The sequence below is a fragment of the Dermochelys coriacea genome, chromosome 1 (genome assembly GCF_009764565.3).
Source record: "Dermochelys coriacea isolate rDerCor1 chromosome 1, rDerCor1.pri.v4, whole genome shotgun sequence".
In the NCBI taxonomy this organism is placed as follows: domain Eukaryota; kingdom Metazoa; phylum Chordata; order Testudines; family Dermochelyidae; genus Dermochelys; species Dermochelys coriacea.
This window is the reverse complement of record NC_050068.2, coordinates 227732311-227747157: the sequence shown is the minus strand read 5'-3', so window position 1 is coordinate 227747157 and position 14847 is coordinate 227732311. Positions and strand designations below refer to the sequence as shown.

Here is a 14847-nt window from a genome sequence, read left to right as displayed (position 1 = left end):
ACAAAGCCCCAATATCAAAACTGTCCTTATAAAAATTGGGACATCTGGTCACTCTCCTGTTGATTGTGATTCAGACTATACACTCATCCAAGGGAAAAAGAACCCCTCCCCCACAACACACACACACACACACCCCTGATCCTGGGTCATGAAGGAGAGTCATAAGTAAGGTTACTTGACCACCTGCTCCAGGGAGGGAGAAAGTGGGCAAGGTGTAGATGGGGAACAGGCACAGTCTTACATCCACCCCTCAACATTCAGTGGGTAGAGTAGCCAAGCCTTCATAACAGGAGAGGTATATGAAGAAGGGAGTAATAATACACTATTGGTGTAAGCCAATAGTCAAGGATTCTCTCAGGAGCAAGGAGGAAAATGTGAATCAGAAGGGCGTGTCTATGGTACTGTACCTACTGACTCTTTTCACGGGACTGTGCCTGAAGTCACAAATCTAGCTCATGATCATTAATATTTATTAGTTATATTCCAGAATCCCCAAAATGGGCTGGGCACTGTACAGACATATAAAGTGACATCCTCCCTGACCAATGTGTATAAAAATGTTCTCAGATTATTCTTCATGTCAACAAAACCAGTTTACAAATATAGTTAAACATTCATCAGCAGTGCTTAAACTTAGATGTAAGCAATGATGGTAACGGCAGAAAGAGAAGTGAAACATTTTAGCTGGCATAGGGAAGAGAGACTAAGTGTAAAGCCAGAAGCATAAATGTTGAAAAGGAAATTCTACATTTAAAATGATTCCAGTGGGAACTACTGAGAGGGTTATTAGCAAACACAAGTAGTTATTTTTGACATGTTTTATCTTAATGTTTCTTTAAAGTAAAATAATCATGACTAGAAACCCTAGGTTCAAAGTTAAAATATAGAAATGACAACTACAGTAAGACCAGACCATTTTCACCCCTAATCCAACCCTAGAGAATGACAATCTTCCTAACCTTCCTTTTAAATAAAACAGACAATAGACTAGACTTGCTTTTGCTATTTTTACCTTTTGTTATGAAGACAATTGCAACACACACACACACACAAGTTCAGCCACTGAATTTTTGCTGTAGAAATTCAAATCTAGCTTCTGAACACACACGCACCTCAACACAATGGTGTAAATTGAATCAACTCCCTTAGGAGGAAAGGCCTGGCTAGCAGATTCTTCAGTTCTTTGTAGTACCCACCTTCATTCTCTTGTTGTAGAGAAAAGGTCCATCACCAGGATCCTTTAGAAACCTGGGGCAAATTCTCCCTTCATTTATACTGGCATCACTTCATTGAAGTCAATGGTATAATTGAGAGCAGAGTGTTTAAAGGAAGACCACTTCAAACCTGCAATTTTTTTTGTTAAGCCTTTTCTAGAACAACATTCATCTTCCCCCTACATCTGTATTTGTGTTAATCCCCATCAACCCAACAGGTTCCAAATTAATTAAGCAAACCTCCTTTCACCAAGGTTATACAGATTGCATAGAAAGAACCCCATTACAAAAAAATACACCTTTTGTTTAACTACACACGCCAATACAATTGTCAATGCAGTAGACAGGTAAAGTAGTGTAATATAGTACCGCACAATCCGTGGGCTCTGTAAGAGCTGGAAAGGAGTATTTATATAGTGGTAAACTAAATTATGCAAGACACGAGTGTTCTTTAGTTGTGTGATCAGAAAGTAGTTTCTTAGTAGGGGTATGGGGAGTGACTAGCAAAAATCTTGATTTATCCCCTTCCACAAAAGTATCTCCTCATTACTTATCCTTGTGCATTTAAGATGTAAAACCTTAGGCATTGTTTGCCCTGCCAACCTTCCCCCCACTCCAGGATCTAACTGCCTTGTAGTTTTCGCATGTCTCTCTCTGGAGTTTCATTTTGGAGGAGGTAAGTTGCTGGTGGTTTTCAGTGATCTGCCTTTTGCATGGTTGCCCTTGTTGAAAGTTCAATGCACATGATGTGTCAGCAAAGTTGTACAATTCTTTATTTATCTGAGGGAGGAGGGAGAGGGCAGCTTCTTACCGACATGCTCTCTCCGCACAGCCTGCTGGGAAAAGTAGTCCAAGCTACAGCTGCCTAGGAACAAAAGAAAGCAACGGCTGCTGTTAAAGTATCTCACCTAAAACGCCTTCCAGAATACAAGGGTTTACGCCGCTTCCGTCACAAGTAAAACTTGCAAAAGACACACACAAAAGGAAATGAAAGTTCCTTTCTACAAATCATGCGGGCGTTTAATTGTTTTTGAGCCCAGGTTTCTTGGAAAGATCCACCCACACATACTAACTACTTTGGGATCATCACAGAAGTAGGACAGCGAATGAAACATGCCACTTTGATTCAATATTTTAGATCTCAAACAATGCGAATTCCTGTTTCTATGTCTTTTCTTTTTTGTTTTGCACAAAAGGATTTATATTGTCACATAGGAAAGCTTTCCTAATGTGTAGAAGATGCATTTAATTGTATTATAGGAGCAGAAAGAATTCTCCAAAGCATAATCACATTGGAATTTTATTTTATGCCAGAAATTCAGCTTCCTGTCTTGACAGGAGAACAAAACAATGGTCATGGCTTTCAAAAGAAAGACTAGTTTTAAACGAATTCTTCTGTGCCTTTTCTCTTCACTTCAGGCTGTATTTATGAACCTAACCTTGATTGTATAATAAAACAAGGGCATCGTCGTTCATTTATTTATTTATTTGCTAGCGCTCAGTAAAATTCTGGAGCAATTTCTTGCTTTCAGACCTCAGGGCGATCAACTGGAGTATAAATATGCAAATACTTGTAACCCCTCTGGGACTGTAAAAAAAAAAAAATCGGTTGCTTAGTCTCAAGCTTTTAAAAGCAGTGGGGGCATTTGTGCCTTACAGTGCAAAAACCATGTTGCCAATAAGGAGCTCTCCGGTGATCCTTTTACAGGGAATCTAACGCAGAAATGGCACTACCGTAGATATCCATCTCGGTCTCTTGCCTGGGTAATTACTTTAAGTTTCAGCTCCCCCTCCCCCCACGTTCACCTTGGATCCATAGTTTCTGACGCTGCCTCTTGCCTGCTCTTCCCCAGTACATCAGCTGTTACTTTTCATTTCATGGCTCACTGGTGAAACTCGAACTCTTTTCTCTTTACAGGTCCAACCTGTTTTCTTCCTACGTGCTTTTGACTTTTCTCAAGGTCTCCTCTTTTATCACGTTAAACCTTGCTTGCTAATAAGTGTTCGGGGAGGAGGGTGGGGAAGGAACCTGCTTGTGTGTCAAATCGGCCAGGGAAGCGAGTTCCATTAGTCAGTGGTGAAACTGATCAAGAGCCCTGTGAATTACCAGCTCATGCATCTCCCCGGAACCACGCTGGTAATTTACAAAAAGATCGTGCTGTATTGCCAAAGGCTTTGTTCTAAAGACAAGGGCGAGCAGAAGTGTGTAAGCAAAGATTGGCTTCCCCACATTACCACCACGGGGTTGCTGGGGGCTGGCAGGACTGCAACCACCAAAATGAGGCATATAAAAGAAAGCGGCACCTCCCACCCTCCAGGTCTGGAGGAATTATTTTTCCCTCCCGTCCCCCCCTTCTATCAGTCATATGTAGGGGTGGTGATTGGTTGACTGTCCTTTGCAGCGATATCAGTCCTGTGGTAGCAGTAGAACTGAGAATAGTATTACAGCGATTAAAAAACCAAAGCAGCAAATGACAGTGTTTGATGATCAGTGTATGGTCATCACCAGCACATTAAAAGGGGGTGAGAAGAGAGAAAAATCTGCTGGATAGTATGATTCAAGGGGGGAAATACAACTGTTCAGGTTTGTTGTTGGGGGAGGTGTGATAATATCTTTTAGTGGACCAACTTCTGTTGGTTAAAGAGACAAGCTTACACAGAGCTCTTCTTCAGGTAGAAGCTTGCTTCTCTCACCAACAGAAACTGGTCCAGTAAAATGTTACTTCAGCCATCTTGTCTAATATCCTGGCACCAACACTGCATACAAGGTTTGTTGTTGTTTCCGTAATGCGTGAACAGCTGATAGATAGCCACACACCTTCTGAGAATCAACACACCTTCTGAGAATCAACTTCTCAGTTTATGGGGAGAGCACAAGCAGGGCAGTTTCCCCACTTTACCCAGCCAGATTGCAAGGTGGCATCATAATATTAGAGCTGGCTTTAAAACAAACAAAAGAAAGAAAGTGCAAGCATATTTAAAAAGTGAATTCTGTTTTTCCACCCATATTTGAAATTTCAACTAGTAATAAACAAAACAAAAAAACCACCTAACCTCCAACCAGCTCTAAACATCATTGCATTGCAATAATATGGCCAAGTCGTTTTCTAAAACATATGGGTTGGGACATCAAGTGACGTGGCAACCTTACACATGCCCCACCAAATGTTTATACTATGTGAATCTCTTTGCATATGGGATACTCCAATGGAGTAAGTATCTGAGTGCTTCACAAACATCAGTTCATTTATATTGACAAAACCCAGGTGAGGAGGTGGTATTACCACTATTTTATGTATGGGGAGTAACTAAAGCAGAGAGATTAAGGTTAAGACAAAAGCTTATACCCAAATAGATCTGTTAGTCTTTAAGTTGCCACCGGACTCCTCATTGTTTTTGTGGATACAGACTAACACGGCTACCTCCGGATACTTAAGGTTAAGGGTATCCACTAATTTGGGGTTCACAATTTGAGATACCTAGAAGGACCTGATTTTTCAGAGAACTTCATATGTTCAAAGGACAGCGCCCATTGACTTCTGTTGGGGTTGTGAGTGCTCAGCACTTTTGCAAATCAGGCACCCAGGAAGTGAGGAACCCACAATTAGTGACCATATGGGAACATTTTTGTCTAAAATGACTTACCCAGCATCACACAGGAACTCTGTGGCACAGGTAGGGATAGAAGCCAGTTCCTAGGGGCTGCATTCAATTCCTTAACCATGAGCCCATTTCTCTTCCTGCAGCCCCCTGCCTCATTCATGTCATCTTCCAACATCTGCAACAAATGAAGCAGGGCATCCTTGCAAGAGAGTTGACTCACCTCTGGGGCATTCCTTTGTGGCCAAGTGTGGCATAGCAGGGTCACCTCATTTACCAACCCTTGCCTACAGCCAGTCCAGTCCTGCTGTGGTCTGCCTCTTCTTGTGACTGAGCCCTCCAGCCAAGTCATTTACAGTCCCCATCCCTTCTGCAGGGCAGGTAACAATGTCCCAAGCAGACTATATTCCAGTGCCCTTCAGGTCTTCAGCCCAACTCTCGGCCCTGTAGTCCTTACTCCCTCTCATCTCAGGGCTTTCAAAAGCCCAGCTCCTTCCATCAGGGGGGTTCATGTCACCTCCCTGTTGCCTGATAGGAGATAGGAAGGGTCAGGGGTCTCCTCTCTTCTGGGTTCCAGCCCATGGTTCCTGTAGTGAGCAGAGAAGGTCTGTTTTGGAGAAGAGGGATAGCTCAGTGGTTTGAGCATTGGCTTGCTAAACCCAGGGTTGTGAGCTCAATCCTTGAGGGGGCCATTTAGGAGTCTGGGGCAAAAATTGGGGATTGGCCCTGCTTTGAGCAGGAGGTTGGACTAGATGACCTCCTGAGATCCCTTCCAACCCTAATCTTCTATCTATGATACACAGCCCCAGCTACCTCCCAGGGCTTCACTTTATCTTGCTGGTCAGTGGGCCTTCCCCTCAGCCCCTTCCTGGGCCCGCTGCATTCTTCTCAAGCTCCACAGCCTCTTAAGATTCATGCTTCTTTTAGAGCCCCCAATGAAGATACAAACTTAAACCACATCTGCCTTCTTCCAGCAGAAGCTTTCCATCCCTCTTAAAGTTTCCCATTCACTCTATCCCTCACTTGAGTGGTTCCCTGGAGGTCCAGGTCCTGCTCTTGTAATAGAGCTCACCACCACAGTTACCTCCATCCTGGTGGTTTCTCTGTCCTTTCCCTAGCCTCTTACCAGAGTTCTCTGCTCAGGAGAAAATACCAGGGCTAACTCTTCCCCTGGGCTTCCTCTTCAACCCCACCAACCTACTTACTAGCTAACTCTAGCTCTCCACCTCTGAGCTTCCTCTCTTTATACTAGCTACCCAGCTCTTCCCACAACTGGGACTCATCTTTCATTGGGTCTGGCCCACGCCCTAGGTGCAACCAAGTGACTTAATTGAGCTGTCCCGTTCCAGTTAACTCTTTCAGAGCAAATGTGAGATATAAACCCCCTAACTATCCTACTGACAACACCAGCCTCCTTCACTGCACAATCCTCTTTCATCCCCAGAGGATCTGTCCTATGCAATGAAGAAGGCAGAGGGTCTGTGGGGAAAGAAAATAGTATGTGATCATGAAATTAAAGACTGTATCACAATGCATATGCACAAGGGAGCAAATTAAGATTTCACAGGCAAACTTAATTACTACATTTAAAAAAAGCAAACTGGAAAAACAAATTCCATTACCACCCATCTCCACTTCCTGTCCCCTCTGGCTCCCAGTCCAAATCTCCCACCCTGGGCTCCTCATTGACTCACAATCCCTACCCTTTCCCCTGCATCCCTGGTGCCAGTTTTTCCCAGTCTCTTTGCCCAGTCGGTCCCAGTTCTCCTCCAGCACTCTGGCTCCTCATCAATCTCTCCTCTCCCTCTATCTCCTTCTCCCTGCCACGCTGGTTCGCAGTCCCACTCTCCTTGCCTACCCAGTGCCAGTCCCCCACCTCAGCTTTTGGTTACCCTCTTTCTCCTGCAAGCCTGCAGTCCCAGTTTCTGCCCTGCCTCCCCTCCAGGCTCCTTGTCCCAATCTACCCAGATCTGGCTCTAGTCTCTGACTTTGGAACAGGAAGCTTCTTCCTCTTTGCTGCCTGGACTTAGCAGAGTGGTCACTAAGAACACAGCCTCCCTGCTCTCAGTTCAGGTGCCTGGACCTGGCCCAGCCTGCAGCAACCCATAGCTACAAGTGCAGGGAAAGCCCGGCTCAGTCCCAGACTGGAGCATGCTCAGTGTGGATGGAATCCTCAAAGGATTTAGCTGCTATAATCAAAGACAACTCTATTGATGTGCAAACTGCAATTTTTCAAAGGTTTATAACGTAGCCAAATTTGGGCAGATTTTCACAGGAATTGCAAACATCACATCCCTGACACAAAGACCACCCCCATGCCAAATGTCAAATCCCTGCTCAAAAGCATAGGGGTGCTTGATCTTTTCAAAGAAAAGGTCACCAGAAAATTTTAACCTGGGCAAAACATCATAAATCTCTAGCCTTGTTCTCAGAAAAGGCTGAACCATTTTGACTGATGTTTTCCAAAAACATTCAGGCTGAGGCAGTAACCGGGCATGGAAAATTTCAGCCCAAATGGTTAAACTTTGATTAAATTATAAGCAACAGACAACAGGGTCCTACCATAGGAAGTTTCTTGCAACTTTAATAGCTGAGGCTACTGACCCTGTTCATAATATGAATTGCCAAAAACTCAAGTTAACATGGAGTTAAGGTATGCCAGGCAGTGGCCCATTCCCAGAATGTTCAGCTACATTCAAATCTCTCAAAGCCAGGAAATAAAGTGTTAGGTAATGCATATTTAAACTTCTGAAAACCAGGAAAATGAGGAGTTAAGGTACACGTCACCTCTGCAATGCAACCCTAGGCCTGCCCCCTGGAGCTGCCATAATAAATTGACATGAAAAATGAAATCACGGAACTGGAAGGGACCTCGAGAGGTCATCTAGTCCAGTCCCCTGCACTCAAGGCAAGACTAAGTATTATCTAGATCAGGGATGGGCAAACTTTTTGGCCTGAGGTCCACATCTGGGTGGGGAAATTGCATCCAGGGCCATGAATGTAAGGCTGGGGCAGGGGGTTAGGGTGCGGGAGGGAGTGTGCAGGAAGAGGCTCAGGGTCAGGGGTTGGGGTGCAGGAGGAGGTGTGAAGTGCAGGAGGGGGCTCAGGGCAGAGTGTTGGGGTGCAGGAGGGGTACAGGGAGCAGCAGGGGGCTCAGGGCAGGGGGTTGGGTGCAGGGAGGGTGGCAGAGTGCTGGAGGGGGCTCAGGGCAGCGGGTTGGGGTGCACGCTCCGGCCCGGCGCTGCTTACCTGGAGCCACTCTGGGGTGGCAGTGGTACCTTCCCTGGCCCTGTGCTGTTCCGAGAAGCAGCTGGCACCACGTCCCTGCGGCCCCTGGGGGAGTGGGGAGGCAGAGGGCTCCGTGTGCTGCCCTTGCCTGCGGGTACCTCCTCCGAAGCTCCCATTGGCCACGGTTCCCAGTTCCTGGCCAATGGGAACTGCAGGAGGCGGTGCCTACAGGTGAGGGTATGGAGCCCTCTGCCTGCCCACCCCCACCCAGGTGCTGGCCATTTCCAGGAGCATCACAGGGCTTGCGGCACCATGGAGGTGGCAATCCCGCAGGCCGGCTCCAAAGCCCTGACGGGCCGATTTCGGCCCCGCAGGCTTTAGTTTGCCCACCCTTCATCTAGACCATCTCTGACAGGTGTTTGTCCAACCTGCTCTTAAAAATCCCCAATGATGGAGATTCCACCATGTCCCTAGGCAATTTATTCCAGTGCTTAACCCCTCTGACAGTTAGGAAGTTTTTCCGAATGTCCAACCTAAACCGTCCTTGCTGCAATTTAAGCCCATTGCTTCTTGTCCAATCCTCAGAGGTTAAGAAGAACAATTTTTCTCCCTCCTCTTTGTAACAACCTTATATGTACTTGAAAACTGTTATCATGTCCCCTCTCAGTCTTCTCTTCTCCAGACTAAACAAATCCAATTTTTTCAATCTTCCCTCATAGGTCATGTTTTTCTAGACATTTAATAATTGTTGTTGCTCTTCTCTGGACTTTCTCCAATTTGTCCACATCTTTCCTGAAATGTGGTGCCCAGAACTGGACACAATACTCCAGTTGAGACCTAATCAGTGCGTAATAGAGCAGAAGAATTACTTCTCGTGTCTTGCTTACAATACTCCTGCTAATACATCCCAGAATGATGTTTGCTTTTTTTGCAACAGCATTACACTGTTGACTCATATTTAGCTTGTGATCCACTATGAGCCCCAGATCCCTTTCGGCAGTTCTCCTTAGGCTGTCATTTCCCATTTTGTATGTGTGCAACAGATTGTTCCTTCCTAAGTGGAGTACTTTGAATTATTGAATTTCATCCTATCTATTTCAGACCATTTCTCCAGTTTGTCTGGATCATGTTGAATTTTAATCCTATGTTCCGAAGCTCTTGCAACCCTTCTCAGTTTGCTATCATCCACAAACTTTGTAAATGTACTCTGTATGCCACTATCCAAATCATTCATGAAGATATTGAACAGAACTGGACCCAGAACCGATCTCTAAGGGACCCCACTCATTATGCCTTTCCAGCATGACTGTGAACCACTGTTAACTACTTTCTGGGAACGATTTTCCAACCAATTATGCACCCACTTTATAGTAGCTCCATCTAGGTTGTATTTCCCTAGTTTGATATGAGAAGGTCATAACTAAGAATGTGTCATTTGTGTTGTGTTCCACAGATTTGAATGGCAGCATTTATCCCCATGCATTCCAACTGCCTTCACTGCGTTGGGTGTAGGTGTATGGAATGGTGGAGAGATTAGCAGGAGCAGCTTGACAAAGTTGTCACTGTGATAGGAGAAGTGCATTGTGTGATCAAGTATTCCTCATATCCATGCTAAGTTCTTTGGGATGTCTCAGTAGTGGTGTACAGGAGTCTTCTTGCCACAGTGATTGGTAGCAGTCTAGCAGCACACGGGATAGTGGTTTTCAGGGTTCAGTGATGGGTAAATAAAGGCAGTTTCTTAGCAGGAATCTTTTAGGCAAGGGTGAGGGGATGGTAACATTGATCAAGTCTGGGGTGGTTTGTGAGGTGTAGGCTGAGTATAGGCAGCTCCTGTTTGCTCCACCTGACCTAAACCTGAGTTTTGCCTTCGCAAATAGGTGTTAGACTGGGTCCTACAGGGCTCACACACTCTGTTCCCAATATATCCTGTAGCATCTGTGAAAGGAGAGTGTTACTATGTACATTATTGGGGGCATCGATCAATGAGGGCAGAGTTAAGGCTATGTTGTGGGGGGTTGCATGTAACAACTTATTTTAGATTTTAGAGCATGTACAAAAGTCATCTGTTAAACAGTAAGTGACTCTCAACCTTGTATTATAGCAGTGTGGCAGTTCTGCTAAAGTTAAGTGATGATATTGGTCAAAATCAGCAACATGGAGTTTGCCATGTTTTATAAAGGTGTGCATGGTTTAGCACCAGCATTTTTATGTTAACTGCCCTTCAAAGCAGACTGAAAGATGCCCTTTTCCTCAACCTCTCTATTAATTTTAAAGTGCCTATAGTTAATACTGACAGTGGAAGGTAGGCATTTTTGGAGTCACTAACCGTTTAAATAAGCTACTTGTTACATTGAAACAGGCACTACCCTGTTGGGGTTCAAGGCATTTTAATTTTACTTTTTAACCTACACAAGTAAAATAGTACATCTCTATAAGTCAATTACCACCAAATGTATGAACAAGCTACAGTTTTTCATTACATTTTATACTAAATCCGTACCACCTGCAAGACACAGCTATACTGTGGTGACAAAAATAAGAATTTCTAAGTCTTTCCATACACCGTGTTCTGTATGCATGGCTATGATGTTCTAGACTGTGACAGTTAGAACTGAGTTACAGCAGAAATAAGTGATACATGAGCGCAGCAGACTCATATGATCATAACTTAGAGTTAGCTGAAAACAAAAAAACTTGAGTCGACTTCTTAACTGTCATAGAGGTTTTATTTGGGCCTTTTTCAGATGGGGCAGAAAACCATCATGCAACTAGCAGCCTGACTTTCTACATGCTGCAGTCATAAGTGTGTGTATATGACCGAACAGACATAAAACAGATAGATGCAAGGTTGACTAGTGCACAGAGTAACTAGTGGGGCTGCTGGCAGTGATCTGTACCACCTCTCCCTTATTCTCCCACTGTGGGCTTTGGATCAGGCTGCAAGGTCCTGTTTCTGAAATCTGTGCCAACTGGACAGATCCCTGCATCCATGCAGAGCCCCTTTGAATTCAGTGGGACTCTGCAGAAGCAGGAGTCCATGTGCTTGGAATATTTTACAGGTGGCCTAACTGGCAACCTGTTAACAGGCACAGCAGAAAGGCCAAGATAAACTGGGACAAAGACTGAAATCAACTCCCCATGTCAAAGGTGAGTCACATTGGCAGGCCAATAGGAGAAGTTCACAGTGCTGCTACCCAGGCTGCATCCCTGTTGTGTGGATACATAAGAGACTCGAGTCTCCAGGACAGCCAGATCAGCTCCTTTTGCCAATACTAGCATTAGAGAAAAACATAGTTTGGAAGGCAGGGTTGCAACACCAGAGAGAAAAAGCACAAAACTTCTGCTGGAAAATACATCATAAGTATTTGTGATGGCCAAGGATATGAACGTTGCATTCTGGATGTTCATACAAAACCACTCCATCTCCTTGTTTCCCTTCTCGCACTTTAGGACAGCAGTATTTTTCAGTATTAAAAGTTTCGGAATGTGCTCAGTTCATGAGGCTGCCTGTTATCTCTAATTCTTACAGCCAATTATTGTCATAGTCATTGTTGCACAATCCAGTTAAAACAGTTCTTTGGCTTTGGGTTTTTTTCCCTGCCCCTTACAAAATGAAATGTTTGAATAATTTGTTATTCGGCTTGGTGTAATGTACCCTCCAAAAAGAAGGTGATGAAAATGACATATTCATTAACAATGCTACATTGTTGGATGATATTTATGTCCCTTTCCAAGCTCAGGGACAGAAAAGGAGCTCAGTTTTTCTCTGACATAAGGGCTCCCTCTTTTTAAAAATGCACCTGCTGGCAAGTTACTTCTTTTCCCCAGGAGATCCTCTGTGCAAATGAATGGGTGTCTACTCAGAGCAGAAGTCTTCCCTCCACAGGCAGAGGACTCCAGTGGGAGTGGGAGGTCACTGCTTACATAAGAGTGGGAGATTTTCATTTCTGCTCATGCGTATTTGTTGTCAGATAACCTGAGGAATTTATGACTCACTTTCTGTACCAAAGGAATTTATGACTCATTTTCTGCACTACTGGAAAACACAGTTACACTGTGAGGCCACAACACAGGTAAATTGGAGATGGCACTTCCATTTGATTTAGGCTACATCTTCATTGCACTTTCATTGTTAAAACTTTTGTTGCTCAGATGTGTGAAAAAAAACACACCCCTGAACAACAAAAGCTTTAACTATGAAAGCGCTGGTGTGGGCACCTTCGTTGGGGGTGGTTTTATATTGTCATTGGGAGAGCTCTCTCCTGGCGACAAAGAGCAGCTGCACTGCATATTTTACAACAGTGTGGCTGGTACAGCCGTGCTGGTACACAGTTTAGACATAGCCTTACATTTCCTTAGTTTGTAAGCTGTTTGGGGACAGGGGCTGGCTTTTTTGTTCTATGTTTATACAGCACCTAACACAGTGGGGTCCTGGTCCATGACTGGGACTCCTAGGTGCTACCGGAGTAAAAGATAAATAATATTTTCAGGCCATTAGGCCTTGATCCAGGAAAGCACTTAAATGCAAGTATACATTCAAACACATAAGAAGCCCATTGACTTGAAGGGACTACTCATGCACTTAAAGCTACACATGTTCTGAAGAGCTTTGCTGGCTTGGGGCTTTGTAACTTTCTCCAAAAAACTTAAGTCCAGGTTCTCTGCTGTGATCAGGATCTCTACTGAGCAGATTATGTGCTGTGGGGTGTCAGAAAGTAGAATGTCTCCCAATTCTCTGCCCCAGCTAGGTTGGAGCAGCCTATGGGATGCTCCAACTTGTACCAGCTGGCAACAGTCCCAGAGGCAAAAGCACAGCACACTCCAGCCATTCTGCCTCACCTCTCCTTCCCTTTGCACAGGAGAATGCAGGAGGGAGGTGTAGAAGTCAAGTATGCTAGCTGGGGATGCTTCCATGGGTGGTCTCGCCTCTCTTTGCACCACCTCAGTACCACAAAGGGAGCAAGGGAATCCAGCCCTTAATCTTCCCAGGCTGAAATCTTGCAGGTTTGATATTAGTCCAGAACAAAATCTTATTTGGATACATTTCATTAAAAAAATAATTTGGATTTAAAAAAAATTATTGGCATATGAATGGGTCATAAACTAACTTTTTGAAGACATCTGTTATAATCCACCTGAAGTCCTGAATGAGGACTAGGCTGCTCCTGTACATGAAAAGTAATTGCATTAGGTTTAAAAAAAGAAACTGATGGGATTTTAAAAGAAGACACTGAGCATGCCCAGTACAATACGACCTCAATACACTTCCAATGAAGTCAGTGGGAGCAGGATCTGGCTATAGTTTCCTTAACTGCAAAAGTGCACACCAGACTCCGATGTGTGGTACTTATAGCGGGTGGGCAAGTGAAATTGCAGCTTTACAATCCCACAGTATTTTCATCCTGCAGGTTTCAGAATGGAAAGATGTTCATTTCTTTCATGTGTTGTCATTACATTTTTCAGGGCCACAAGGAATCATGCAAAGGATCACGAGGAAGGTCCACAAAGGAGGAAAGACTGCAAGGGATTATGCAGAAGAGAAGGACAAGGATGCTCTGCAAGGGACAGACTGTGGGGGACAAAGAAGACCATGAGGACTTACAAAGAGGAGGAGAAGGAAGGATTGTGGAGGCAGAGAAAGAGGTGGTGGTGGAGGAGGGAGGACCACAAAGGAACAAACAAATGAAGAGGAAGGACATGGGGAACCATGCAGAGGAGGAGGAAGGACAGAGGGACTGTGAGGAGGAGGACAGACCCCAAAGAGAAGTAGTAAGGACCGCAAGGAATCACAAGGAAGAGGAAGCAGAATGAGGAATTGTGTGTGTTTGGGAGGAGCCAGGGATGGAGCCAAAGTCAGAGCTAGAGTCAGGAGCCGGGAACCAGGGCCAGGGATCAGGTAATGGTATCTTCAGCTCTCAACAGGTCAGGGTGGTGCAGTGTGTGCTTGCAGCATGGCATTCTGCACATGCAGGACATTGACCTGGGTCTGTAGACTCTGTAAGGTGCCCACTGACTCCACCAAGGAGACGTTTGCTTTAGTGGGATCCATTTTAGCAGCTGAACCAGGTTTTGAGACTGCTCGAATTATCAGGTGTCTAGCAGGAGGGAGGAGGAAGGAAGGAGTCAGTGGAGAGGGGGAATTTGTTCCCCAGCAAAACTGTCTGGGAAGGAAAGGAAACTGCAGAGGGAGCAAGCTTCGCCCTCCCACACATGCACTAGTGCCACACTGGGCAGACACCAAACACCTCCTGGCCCCCAAAGGGGAGTAATGTGGGAAATTTCCATTGCGCCCTCAGGCTGCTGTCAGATCGCTCCTGGGTTAGGCCCCATGTTACTACTCCTCCAGTGCCAGGAGCAGCATCATGCCTGCTGGGTTCAGTGCATAGGGTGGGTTGTGAATCCCAGGCTTTGTTCCCTAATGCTCCCTAGCCTCACCTTCCCTGATACTCTCCAGAATCCCTGTTACTCTCCCCTTATTGCTGTGTGCTCAGGCAACCCCTGGGAACCTCAGGCAACTCCCCAGGGCTCTGGGTGGGCACCAGCATCCTGCAGGGAGACACCTGCTGCCTCTGTGGTTTCCTTCTCTGCCAGGACACCCAAGAGAAGGAATAAAGTCTTCTCTCCACTGGCTTGCTCTGGCCTTCCTCCTCTCATCCACTGGACACCTGACAGTCCATGGGACAAGGAAGAGGACAAGGAGATGGAGAAAGGACTGTGAGGGAATCATGTAGTGGGGAAGGAAGGGACCATGATGGAGGATAAAAGACAATGAGGGATTGTGTGGAGGAGGATGGACCAAGGAAGT

At 45.2% G+C, this 14847-nt stretch overlaps 1 long non-coding RNA gene across 2 annotated transcripts; it reads right to left on the bottom strand.

Moving 5' to 3' along the window:
• Nucleotides 1–448: 448 nt before the first annotated feature.
• On the bottom strand, nucleotides 449–6031 carry LOC119845574. Of its 2 annotated transcripts, none has more exons than XR_005289637.1 (3): nucleotides 5941–6031; nucleotides 4860–5421; nucleotides 449–2079 (listed from the first exon to the last, which is right to left on the bottom strand). It is a non-coding gene; the product is annotated as an uncharacterized LOC119845574 (long non-coding RNA). The 2 variants fall into 2 exon arrangements; XR_005289636.1 differs by having other exon boundaries at nucleotides 485–2079; nucleotides 4860–5401; nucleotides 5941–6021.
• Between the last annotated feature and the right edge of the window lie 8816 nt (nucleotides 6032–14847).